This window comes from Orcinus orca, chromosome 3 (genome assembly GCF_937001465.1).
Source record: "Orcinus orca chromosome 3, mOrcOrc1.1, whole genome shotgun sequence".
In the NCBI taxonomy this organism is placed as follows: Eukaryota; Metazoa; Chordata; class Mammalia; order Artiodactyla; family Delphinidae; genus Orcinus; species Orcinus orca.
Window position 1 is genome coordinate 104,204,575 of NC_064561.1, and position 12,863 is coordinate 104,217,437.

The 12,863-nt window shown below is 38.7% G+C and overlaps 1 pseudogene; it reads left to right on the top strand.

The window, feature by feature from the left end:
• Positions 1-213: 213 nt before the first annotated feature.
• LOC117195528 (NADH-ubiquinone oxidoreductase chain 5-like) overlaps positions 214-12,863 on the top strand; it is an 86,740-nt pseudogene continuing 74,090 nt past the window's right edge.

Consider the following 12,863-nt stretch of genomic DNA (forward strand, 5'->3'; position numbering starts at 1 on the left):
GATATTTTGTTGTTAGTGTATAGGAATGCAGGAGATTTCTATGTATTAATTTTGTATCCTGCAACTTTATTAAAGTCATTGATGAGCTCTAGTAGTCTTCTTATAGCAGCTTTAGGATTTTCTATGTATAGTATCATGTCACCTGCAAACAGTGACAGTTTTACTTCTTTTCCAATTTGGTTTCCTTTTATTTCTTTTTCTTCTCTGATTGCCATGGCTAAGACTTCCAAAACTATTGATGTTGGGTAAAAGCGGAGAGAGTCTTGTCTTGTTCCTGATCTTAGAGGAAATGCTTTCAGTTTTTCACCATTGAAAATGATGTTTGCTCTGGATTTGTCTTATATGGTCTTATATGGACTTTTTTTTTCCTCTTGAATTTCTGTCATTTTTACCCCATCTCCTGACAGTCCTGGAAATTATTTATTTAATGCCAATGGTGTGTTTGAAAAATTGTGGAGGGCTCTGCAAGATCCTGTTTTCCTCTTTGATCTATTTACTTTACTTCTAGAATGTGCTAGAAGTAAGGGCAGCTTTTCCTGGTCCAAGTAAGGATAAACTATTTTAGTCTTTATGATGTTTAGCCAGTTTCATATTAGCTTTTGTTTAGGACAATCCTTGTTTATTCTTACCCTTGTTTTCCTAGCATTAGTATCAAGAAAATCCCCCTTATAATTAAAATTGTTTGGATGAGACCAGGGATCGGCAAACATTTTAAGTGAACAGCAAAATAGTAAATATTTTAGGCTTTTCAGAACATACGGTCTCTGTCATAACTACTCAGTTCTGCTACTGAGCCACAAAAGCATCCATTACAGAAACCATAAACAAATGAATATGTCTTTGCTCCAATAAAACTTTATTTATAAAAACAGATATTGGGCTGAATTGAACCTGTGGGTCATAGATTCTGATCTCTAGTTTAGACTGTAAATATGTGTTCCTTTAATTTCTTAGCCTTTGTCCCATGACTTGAAGAAATGAATAAGGCTTCAAGGAGAAAAGCATAACAGAATGTTAAGCTCATTTTTCTACAGCTCCCTTTTCTACAGGGTCTTTCTCCTCCAGATATTAGATCACTTTGTAGGCTTGAATTACAATTATTTGCCCCCCTGGTTCCAAGAGGCCACCATAAGTTCTGACCTTATTTGTGCTTGTTTACTACATTTCCTACTGTTATACGTTGAAAGTAAAGTAACATATACTTTGAAAGAAAAGTGGTAGAAAATAGTGGACTCTTGTCAACGCTTTTGTCTTCTCTCTAGGATCTTTGCCCTGTAAAACTGTGGTTTTCTTAATTGTACTCTATTACCTTTCCAAGAGCTGATTTTGGTTTTTCTTACAAATTTTATACTTATTCTTGAAGGGGCAAGTTGGTCTAATACAAGCTAATCTATCATAGTGGGAAGCAGAAGTCCCCAAAGGAAAAATTTTAAAAAGCAATTTGTAGCATTTGAATAAATTAGCAAAATATGGAGGTAGAAAACCATGGTAACAATGAAATGACGAAAAAAGCAAACATTGACTAAGGAACCAAGTATTACACTATATACAGGAAACTACTCAATCTTAATAATGTAAGATATGATCTGAATAGTTGAATGAGATGTCATGCTTTTGACAGAAAGATTAATGTGATGAAATTTTCAATTCTCTCTGAATTATATTATAAATTTAATGTAATTTCCAATGGGATCACAGCAATCAGTTTTTAGTTGTGTAAAATGATCTTGAGTTCTATTTGAAAATTAAAATCTTGTGAATAGCCAAAATAATTACAACAAAGAAAAACAGAAGACTGGCCTTGTAAGAAAGTGAAACAATTTAAAGTCATCAGAATTTTTAAAAAATTGTTTTCGGTATAAGAATAGAAAATCCAAGAGTGAAACCAAGTGGAGAACAATAGATTCCAGTGTATACATAATTGAAATTTTATATTTGGCACTGGTATATTTTAATTTTGTGGGAACGTAATGGCTGATTTATCAAATGTGTTGACCCAACTGTCATTCTAAATAGGAGAAAATAAAGATTATTATCTCATACTATTCAAAAATAAATTTTAGATGAAACAACATAAATGTAAAAATTAAATATTTTGTAATAAAATGTCAGAGATTAAAGGAATATCCTATTAGTTAGGAAGAATTTTAGCCATGTCAGAACACCTAGAAGCTATGGAAGAAAAGATATATATGACTATATGTTTTTTTAAAATATGCTACATCACAAAATACACCATAAACAAAGTTAATATACCTAGTATTGATTACGATTAATATTTGCAACTGAGAATCTCTCAGGGGCCTCAGGGTGTCTCTCCACATTTTATAGTCTCCGGGCAGGTGGTCACATGGTGACAAAGGTGACCCTCGCCCAGAGTCACATGGTTCATTATAGAATTCTCAATATGATATATACACTCCAACCCTTATATCAACCAATTCTTCAAGTATTTACTCCTGTTCCTTATCACTATACTAATCCTTGTTACAGCCAACAACCTCTTCCAACTTTTTATTGGATGAGAAGGAGTAGGAATCATATCTTTCCTGCTTATCGGAAGATAGTATGGGCAAGCAGACGCAAACACAGCTGCTCTTCAAGCAATTTTATATAACCGCATCGGAGATGTCGGATTCATCATATCAGTGACATGATTTTTATCTAACACAAACGCATGAGACCTACAACAAATTTTCATGCTCAACCAGAACTCTTTAAACCTACCCCTCATAGGACTCTTACCGCAGCCGGAAAATCAGCCCAATTCGCACTTCACCCCTGACTCCCTTCAGCAGTAGAAAGCCCTACCCCAGTCTTGGCCCTACTCCACTCAAGCACAATGGTTGTAGCAGGAGTTTTCCTGCTTATCCGATTTTACCCTTTAATAGAAAGCAACAAACTCATTCAAACAATAATGCTCTGCCTAGGAGCCCTTACTGCCTTCTTTACAGCTGTCTGTGCCCTCACTCAAAATGATATTGAAAAAGTTATTGCCTTCTCTACCTCCAGCCAACTAGGTTTAATAATAGTAATGATTGACCTGAACCAACCTCTTCTAGCATTTTTACACATTTGCATGCACGCTTTCTTTAAAGCCATATTATTTCTATGCTCTGGGTCTATCATTCACAACCTAGTCAATGAGCAGGACATTCAAAAACTAAGAGGGTTATTCAGGACCTTACCGTTCACTGCAACAGCCCTTATCATTTGATGCCTAGCACTAACAGGAATACCATTTCTCACTGGATTTTACTCTAAAGACCTGATTATTGAAACCGCCACTACGTTTTATACCAACACCTGAGCCCTATTAATAACTCTAACCGCTACCTCCCTCACAGCTATCTATAGCACTCACATTATCTTCTTTGCACTACTAGGACAGCCCCGCTTCTCTCCTTCTGTGCCTGTTAATGAAAACAACCCCCTCTTAATCAACTCCATCAAGCGCCTATTAATCGGAAGTATTTTTGCTGGCTTCATCATCTCCAACAGCATTCCTCCAACAACCATCCCCCTAATAACCATACCCCTACATTTAAAATTGACTGCCCTTGTAGTAACAACCTTGGGTTTTGTACTAGCATTCAAAATCAACCTTAACACACAAAACTTAAAATATATATACCCCTCAGACTCCTCTAAGTTCTCCACTCTTTTAGGATACTTCCCCACCATCATACACTGCCTATCTCCCCATCTAAATCTATTAATAAGCCAACCTCCTTACTAGACTTAATCTGACTAGAAACTATCCTACCAAAGACTACAGCCTTCATTCAACTAAAATATTCCACATTAGTCTCAAATCAAAAAGGCCTTATCTCGGTGCTTTGTGACCACCTACAGGGGTGGGATAGGAAGGGTGGGAGGGAGGGAGGTGCAAGAGGGAAGAGATATGGGGACATATGTATATGTATAACTGATTCACTTTGTTGTAAAGCAGAAACTAACACACCATTGTAAAGCAATTATACTCCATAAAGATGTAAAAAACATTTTTTTAAAAAAGACATTACTCTACAAAGCTCTACTTCTAATCATTCCTTATTTCTATCACCCTCAGCATGCTGCTATTTAATTACCCTGAGTAATCTCCATAATAACCACAACACCAATAAATAATGACCAACCCGTAACAATCACCAACCAAGTACCATAACTATATAACGCCACAGTTCCCATAGCCTCTTCACTGAAAAACCCAGAGTCACCAGTATCACAAATAACTCAATCTCCCAGCCCATTAAACTCAAACACAATCTCCATATCCTCATCCTTCAAAATATAAAGTACTATTAAAAACTCTACTACTAACCCTAAAAGAAATGCTCCTAACACAACCTTGTTAGAAACCCAAACCTCAGGGTATTGTTTGGTGGCCATAGCCATTGTATAACCAAACATGACCAATATTCCCCCTAAATAAATCAGAAATACCATTAAACCTAAAAATGAACCACCAAAATTTAAGACAATCCCGCACCCAACACCACCACCCACAGTCAACCCTAGACCCCCATAAATAGGAGAAGATTTTGAAGAAACCCCCACAAAACTAATCACAAAAATAATGCTCAAAATAAATACAATGTATGTCATCATTATTCCCATGTGGACTTCAACCATAACCAATGACATAAAAAATCATCGTTGTCATTCAACTACAAGAACACCAATGACCAACACCCGAAAAATCCACCCACTAATAAGAATTCTCAACAACACATTGACCTCCCCACCCCATCAAATATCTCATCATGATGAAACTTTGGCTCCCTGCTAGGTGTCTGCCTACTCCTACAAATCCTAACAGGCCTATTCTTGGCAATACACTACACACCAGACACAACAACTGCCTTGTCATCAGTAACACACATCTGCCGAGACGTCAACTATGGCTGAATCATCCGGTACATACATGCAAACAGAGCTTCCATGTTTTTTATTTGCCTTTATGCCCCCATAGGATGTGGCTGGTACTAAAGATCCTACGCCTCTCAGGAAACATGAAACATTGGAATTATCCTGCTACTTACAGTCATAGCCACCGCATTTATAGGCTACATCCTACCCTGAGGACAGATATCATTCTGAGGTGCAACTGTTATCACAAACCTACTCTCAGCAATCCCATGTATCGGCACCACCCTTGTCGAATGAATCTGAGGTGGTTTTTCTGTAAATAAAGCAACACTAACACGATTCTTAGCCTTCCACTTCATTCTCCCTTTCATCATCACAGCACTAGCGGCCGTCCACCTATTCCTCCAAGAAACAGGATCTAACAACCCCACAGGAATTCCATCCGATACAGACAAAATCCAATTCCACCCCTATTATACAGTTAAAGACATTTTGGACGCTTTACTATTAATCTTAGCCTTGTTGGTACTAGCCCTATTCTCACCCGACCTGTTAGGAGATCCTGACAACTACACCCCAGCATGCCACCACACATCAAACCAGAATGATACTTTCTATTCACATATGCAATCCTATGATCAATCCCCAACAAACTAGAGGAGTCTTAGCTCTGCCACTCTCGATCCTAATCTTGGCATTCATTCCAATACTCCATACATCTAAACAATGAAGCATAATATTTCAACCCTTCAGTCAATTCTTGTTCTGAGTACTAGTGGCAGACTTACTGACACTAACATGAATCGGAGGACAGCCTGTGGAGTACCCGTATATGACTGTCAGACAGCTTGCATCTATCCTATACTTTCTTTTAATTCTAGTATTAATACCAATAGCTAGTCTCATGAAAAACAAGCTCCTGGGCTTTCCTGGTGGCGCAGTGGTTGAGAGTCCGCCTGCCGATGCGGGGGACACGGGTTCGTGCCCCGGTTTGGGAGGATCCCACATGCCGCGGAGCGGCTGGGCCTGCGCGTCCGGAGCCTATGCTCTGCAACGGGAGAGGCCACAACAGTGAGAAGCCCGTGTACCAAAAAAAAAAAAAAAGAAAGAAAAAGAAAAGAAAACAAACTCCTGAAATGAAGAGTCTTTGTAGTATAACACAATACCCCAGTCTTGTAAACTGGAAAAGGAGAACAGCACATCTCCCCAAGACTCAAGGCTGAAATTCTATATAAACTATTCCCTGAAAAAAGATATAAGACATTCACAAAACTACAGTGCTATGTCAGTACTAAAAATAATTTATTTTACTGCATACATGCTATGTAAGTCGTGCATGCTTGTACTGCCACATAATCAAAACAGCGTCTCTCTCGTGTATATGTACATGTACATCGTATGTATAATTGTGCATTAAGTTGTTTGCACCATGAATAATAAGCATGTATAGTCTATTATTAATATTACATAGTACATAGTTATTATTGATCGTACATAGTACATTAAGTTAAATCAATTCAAGCCAACATGTCCTATAATCCTGTCCATTATATCGCGAACTTAATCACCATGCTGCGTGAAACCAGCAACCCGCTCGGCAGGGATCCCTCTTCTCACTCTGGGCCCATGAACCGTGGGGGTTTCTATTAGTGAACTTTATCAGACATCTGGTTCTTACTTCAGGGCCATCCCACTTAAAATCGCCCACTCTTTCACCTTAAATAAGACATCTCTATGGACTAATGACTAATCAGCCCATGCTCACACATAACTGTGATTTCATACATTTGGTATTTTTTATTTTGGGGGGAAGATTGCTTGGATTCAGCCATGACCTTAAAAGGTCTTAACACAGTCAAGCAAATTGTAGCTGGACTTGTATGTATTTGCTCTCTGGCTAGCACAACCAATGTGTGCAGTTGAAATAATGGTTACAGAACATAATACTTTACTATCCCCCCCCCGCAGATTTGAATAATTGTATATTATAACGAATTAAGCCTCAACCCCCCATATCATACCAATGAACTACTTAGACATTCGCCACCCATATAGACAGACTCCCCCCTAGATTCACCAATCATCCTATCGAAAATCTAATACTAAATCTGACATAAGCCACATAATATAAACATACAAACATCACCTACGTACAGCAAGTTAATGTAGCTTAAACACCTCATAAAGCAAGACACTGAAAATGTCTAGATGGGCCTACTAGCCCCATAAATATAAAGGTTTGGTCCCAGACTTTCTATTAGTTTTTAATAGAATTACACATGCAAATATCCACATCTCAGTGAGAGTGCCCTCTAGGTCACTAAGATTAAAAGGAACAGGTATCAAGCATGCCACACCAGCAACTTACAACACCTTGCTTAGCCACACCCCCACGGGAGACAGCAATGATAAAAATTAAGCCATGAACGAAAGTTTGACTAAGCCATATTAATTAGGGTTGGTAAACTTCGTGCCAGCCACTGCGGGTCAATAATCATACGATTATTGACCCGAGCTAATAGAACTATGGCGTAAAGTGTGTTAAAGAGCCACACAAGATAAAGTTAAACCTTAATTAAGCTGTAGAAAGCCATAATTAAAACTAAAATAAACTACGAAAGTGACTTCAATATAATCTGATCACATGATAGCTAAGACCCAGACTGGGATTAGATACCCCACTATGCTTAGCCCTAAACCCAAATAACCATAAAAACTAGATTATTCGCTAGAGTACTACCAGCAACAGCCTAAAACTCAGAGGACTTGCCGATGCTTCACACCCCTCTAGAGGAGCCTGTTCTATAACTGATAAACCCCGATTAACCTCACCAACCCTTGCTACTCCAGTCTATGTACTGCCATCTTCAGCAAACCCTAAAAAGGAGCAAAAGTAAGCATAACTATAATACATAAAAACATTAGATCAAGGTGTAACTTATGGGATGGAAAAAACGGGCTACATTTTCTATACCAAGAACACCCTTTATATTCACACGAAAGTTTTTATGAAACCTAAAAATCAAAGGGGGATTTAGTAGTAAATTAAGAATAGAGCCCTTAATTGAATAAGGCCATGAAGCACGCACACACTGCCCATCACCCTCCTCAAATGCCATGACAAAGCCCTAGTCCATCAACACATGCTAGACAATTATATGAGAGGAGACAAGTAGTAACAAGGTAAGCATACTGGAAAGTGTGCTTGGATAAAACAAGATATAGCTTAAATAAAGCACCTAGTTTACACCTAGAAGATTTCATAAGCTATGTATGTCTTTAACCAAATCTAGCCCACACCTTTCCCACCATTACTAACACAAACCAATCAAATAAAACATTCACCAGACATCTAAAGTATAGGAGATAGAAATTTAAACACTGATGGCACTATAGAGAAAGTACCGTAAGGGAATGATGAAAGAAAAATTAAAAGTAATAAAAAGCAAAGTTTACCCCTTGTACCTTTTGCATAATGAATTAACTAGTAACAATTTAACAAAGAGAACTTAAGCTAAACTACCCGAAACCAGCCGAGCTACTTATGAACAGTTAATAGAATGAACTCATCTATATGGCAAAATAGTGAGAAGATTTATAAGTAGAGGTGAAAAGCCTAACGAGCCTGGTGATAGCTGGTTGTCCAGGAAAAGAATTTTAGTTCAACATTAAATAATACTAGAAACCATAATAAGCCTCAACGTATATTTAGATGTTAGTCTAAAAAGGTACAGCTTTTTACAAATGGATACAACCCTGACTAGAGAGTAAAAACAAACAATACCATAGTTGGCCTAAAAGCAGCCACCAGTTAAGAAAGCGTTCAAGCTCGACAACAAAACATTTTAATTCCAATATTAAGTAAATCAACTCCTAGCCTAATTACTGGACTAATCTATAAGACTATAGAAACAATACTGTTAACATGAGTAACAAGAAATATTTCTCCTTGCACAAGTTTACATCAGCAACTAATAATATACTGATAATTAACAGCAAATAAATATAATCCAACACTAAATTATTTATTAAAAACACTGTTAACCCAACACAGGCGTGCACCCAAGAAAAGATTAAAAAAAGTAAAAGGAACTCAGCAAACACAAACCCCGCCTGTTTACCAAAAACATCACCTCTAGTATCACCAGTATTAGAGACACTGCCTGCCTGGTGACAGTCGTTAAACGGCCGCGGTATCCTGACTGTGCAAAGGTAGCATAATCACTTGTTCTCTAAATAAGGACTTGTATGAATGGCCACACGAGGGTTTTACTGTCTTACTTTTAATCAGTGAAATTGACCTCCCTGTGAAAAGGCGAGGATAACAAAATAAGACGAGAAGACCCTATGGAGCTTCAATTAATCAATCCCAAAATCACAATCTTGAACCACCAAGGAATAACAAAATTTTACATGGGTTGACAATTTCGGTTGGGGTGACCTCGGAGCACAGAAAACCCTCCAAAGGATTAAAGCCTAGACCTGCTAGCCAAAGCATAGTATCACTTATTGATCCAAAAAATTGATCAACAGAACAAGTTACCCTAGGGATAACAGCACAATACTATTCTAGAGTCCATATCGACAATAGGGTTTACGACCTCAATGTTGGATCAGGACATACTAATGATGTAACTGCTATTAAATGTTCGTTTGTTCAATGATTAAAGTCCTACGTGATCTGAGTTCAGACTGGAGGAATCCAGGTTGGTTTCTATCTATTACGCATTTCTCCCAGTACGAAAGGACAAGAGAAATAAGGCCCACTTTAAATAAGCGCCTTTAATGCAATTAATGATCTAATCTCAGCTTAATAAGTGAGCACAAACTAATCTACCTGAGACCAGGGTTTTGTTGGGGTGGCAGAGCCTGGTAATTGCATAAAACTTAAACCTTTATACTCAGAGTTTCAAACCCTCTCCCCAACAAAATGTTTATAATTAACATTTTAATGCTCATCCTCCCTATCCTCTCAGCCATAGCATTCCTGACACTAGTAGAACATAAAATCTTAGGCTACATACAACTCCGAAAAGGACCAAACATTGTAGGCCCTCATGGTCTGCTCCAACCCTTTGCTGATGCAATCAAGCTGTTCACTAAGGAACCCCTGCTACCAGCCACATCCTCCACCACTGTATTCATCATTGCACCTATCCTAGCCTTGACCCTAGCCCATGGTCACAGACGGGAGTTGTCCTGCCGCTACTTCAGGAAAAGGGCTTGTGTGTGGTAACAAGACTTCTTCAAGGTTTGGTGTGGAGATTACTGATGAAGATGTTGAGTTGCTACTTGACAGAATCCACCCTGATGAAAATGGAAATGTCAGATACCTCCAATTCACGGCCATGTTTGATTCGTGGTGAGGTTAAGGGATGATCTCAGAAAAAAGTTTCAAGAATTTGATCCCTCTCACACTAGATTTATCAGCAAGGCAGATTTTAAGGTGATTTGGACTGGGCTGTGCAACAACCTGAATGAATGTGAGTGTGGAATGCTTGGAAGGAGATGTGATACTAAAGGAGATGGAAGAGCTGTTGGAACTTTGATGTGTACTGACTTATCTAATGTTCACCACAGTCCTTTGAGGTGTCCCCCTGGCTAGCAAGCTCTATCTAGAATGCTACTTCCCTGCACTTCCTTTTCAGAGTAAAGAACAGCAGGGGAAGCCGGATCCCACAATGGCGGCATCAGGGTTCGTGGCAAGAATCATGGCTTGCAGTCTGCCCCGGGTGGTCTTGTCTTCCTGCAGCTTGTAGACCCTTAGACTTAGGAGCTGTTTCAAGCACACAACCTTGAGAGAGTAAGGTGTTCTTGAGACCATCGGTACCGAATCCATAACTGAACCCAGTGAAGACCTCTATGAAAACGTTTAAGATTCTGGGAGAACATCCAGAGACCTACTCTTTTAGCCACCGGCTGCTGGAGACAGCCTCCTAGACAAATTACTACCAGTCAGCCAGAACAGCTATTATAGGCCCTCATAATCTGACTTCATAATGGAGAATGCCACATTCACTGCTGTGCAGCTGACAGGGTCTTGGTGCTCTGGCCGGGTGTCAAGCCTGAGCCTCTGAGGTGGGAGAGCCGGGTTCAGAGCATAGGTCCATCAGAAAATCCCAGATCCCCATAATACCAATCAGGGAGAGCTCTCCCAGAGATCTCCTTCTCGACGCTAAGACCCAGCTCCACTCAACGAGCAGCAAGCTCCAGTGCTGGACACCCCATGCCAAACAACTAGCAAGACAGGAACACAACCCCACCCATTAGCAGAAAGGCTGCCTAAAATCATAAGTTCAAGACACCCCAAAACACACCACTGGACAGAGTCCTGCCCACCAGAAAGACAAGATCCAGCCTCATCCACCAGAAAACAGGCATCAGTCCCCTCTACCAGGAAGCCTACACAACCCACTGAACCAACCATACCTGCTGGTGGCAGACATGAAAAACAACGGGAACTATGAACCTACAGCCTGCGAAAAGGAGACCCCAAACACAGTAAGTTAAGAAAAGTGAGAAGACAGAGAAACACACAGCAGATGAAGGAGCAAGGTAAAAACCCACCAGACCAAACAAATGAAGAGGAAATAGGCAGTCTACCTGAAAAAGAACTCAGAGTAATGATAGTAAAGTTGATCCAAAATCTTGGAAATAGAATAGAGAAAAAACATTTAACAAGGACCTAGCAGAACTAAACAGCAAACAAACAATGATGAACAACACAATAAATGAAATTTAAAATTCTCTAGAAGGAATCAGTAGCACAATAACTGAGGCAGAGGAATGGATAAATGACCTGGAAGATAAAATAGTGGAAATAACTACCACAGAGCAGAATAAAGAAAAAAGAATGAAGAGAATCGAGGATGGTCTCAGAGACCTCTGGAACAACATTAAATGCACCAACATTTGAATTATAGAGGTCCCAGAAAAAGAAGAGAAAAAGAAAGGGACTGAGAAAATATTTGAAGAGATTATAGTTGAAAACTTCCCTAGTATGGGAAAGGAAATAATCAAAATCAGGAAACGCAGAGGGTCCCATATGGGATAAATACAAGGAGAAACATGACAAGATATATATTAATTAAACTATCAAAAATTAAACACAAAGAAAATATACTGAAAGCAGCAAAGGAAAAGCAACACATAACATACAAGGGAATCCCCATAAGGTTAACAGCTGATATTTCAGCAGAAATTCTGCAAGCCAGAAGGGAGTGACAGGACATATTTAAAGTGATGAAAGAGAAAAACCTACAACCAAGATTACTCTACCCAGCAAGGATCTCATTCAGATTCGACAGAGAAATTAAAACCTTTACAGGCAAGCAAAAGGTAAGAGAATTCAGCACCATCAAACCAGCTTTACAACCAATGCTAAAGGAACTTCTCTAGGCAGGAAACACAAGAGAAGGAAAAGACCTACAATAACAAACCCAAAACAATTAAGAAAATGGTAATAGAACATACATATTGATAGTTACCTTAAATGTAAATGGATTAAATGCTCCAACCAAAAGACATAGACTGGCTGAATGAATATGAAAACAAGCCCCGTATATATGTTGTCTACAAGAGACCCACTTCAGACCTACGGATACATACAGACTGAAAGTGAGGTGATGGAAAAAGATATTCCATGCAAATGGAAATCAAAAGAAAGTTGGAGTAGCAATTCTCATAGCAGACAAAATAGACTTTAAAATAAAGACTATTACAAGAGGCAAAGAAGGAGACTACATAATGATCAAGGGATCAACCCAAGACGAAGATATAACAATTGTAAATATTTATGCAACCAACATAAGAGCACCTCAATACGGAAGGAAAATGCTAACAGCAATAAAAGAGGATATTGACAGTAACACAGTCATAGTAGGGGACTTTAACACCCCACTTTCACCAATGGACAAATCATCCAAAATGAAAATAAATAAGGAAACACAAGCTTTAAATGATACATTAAACAAGATGGACTTAACTGATAT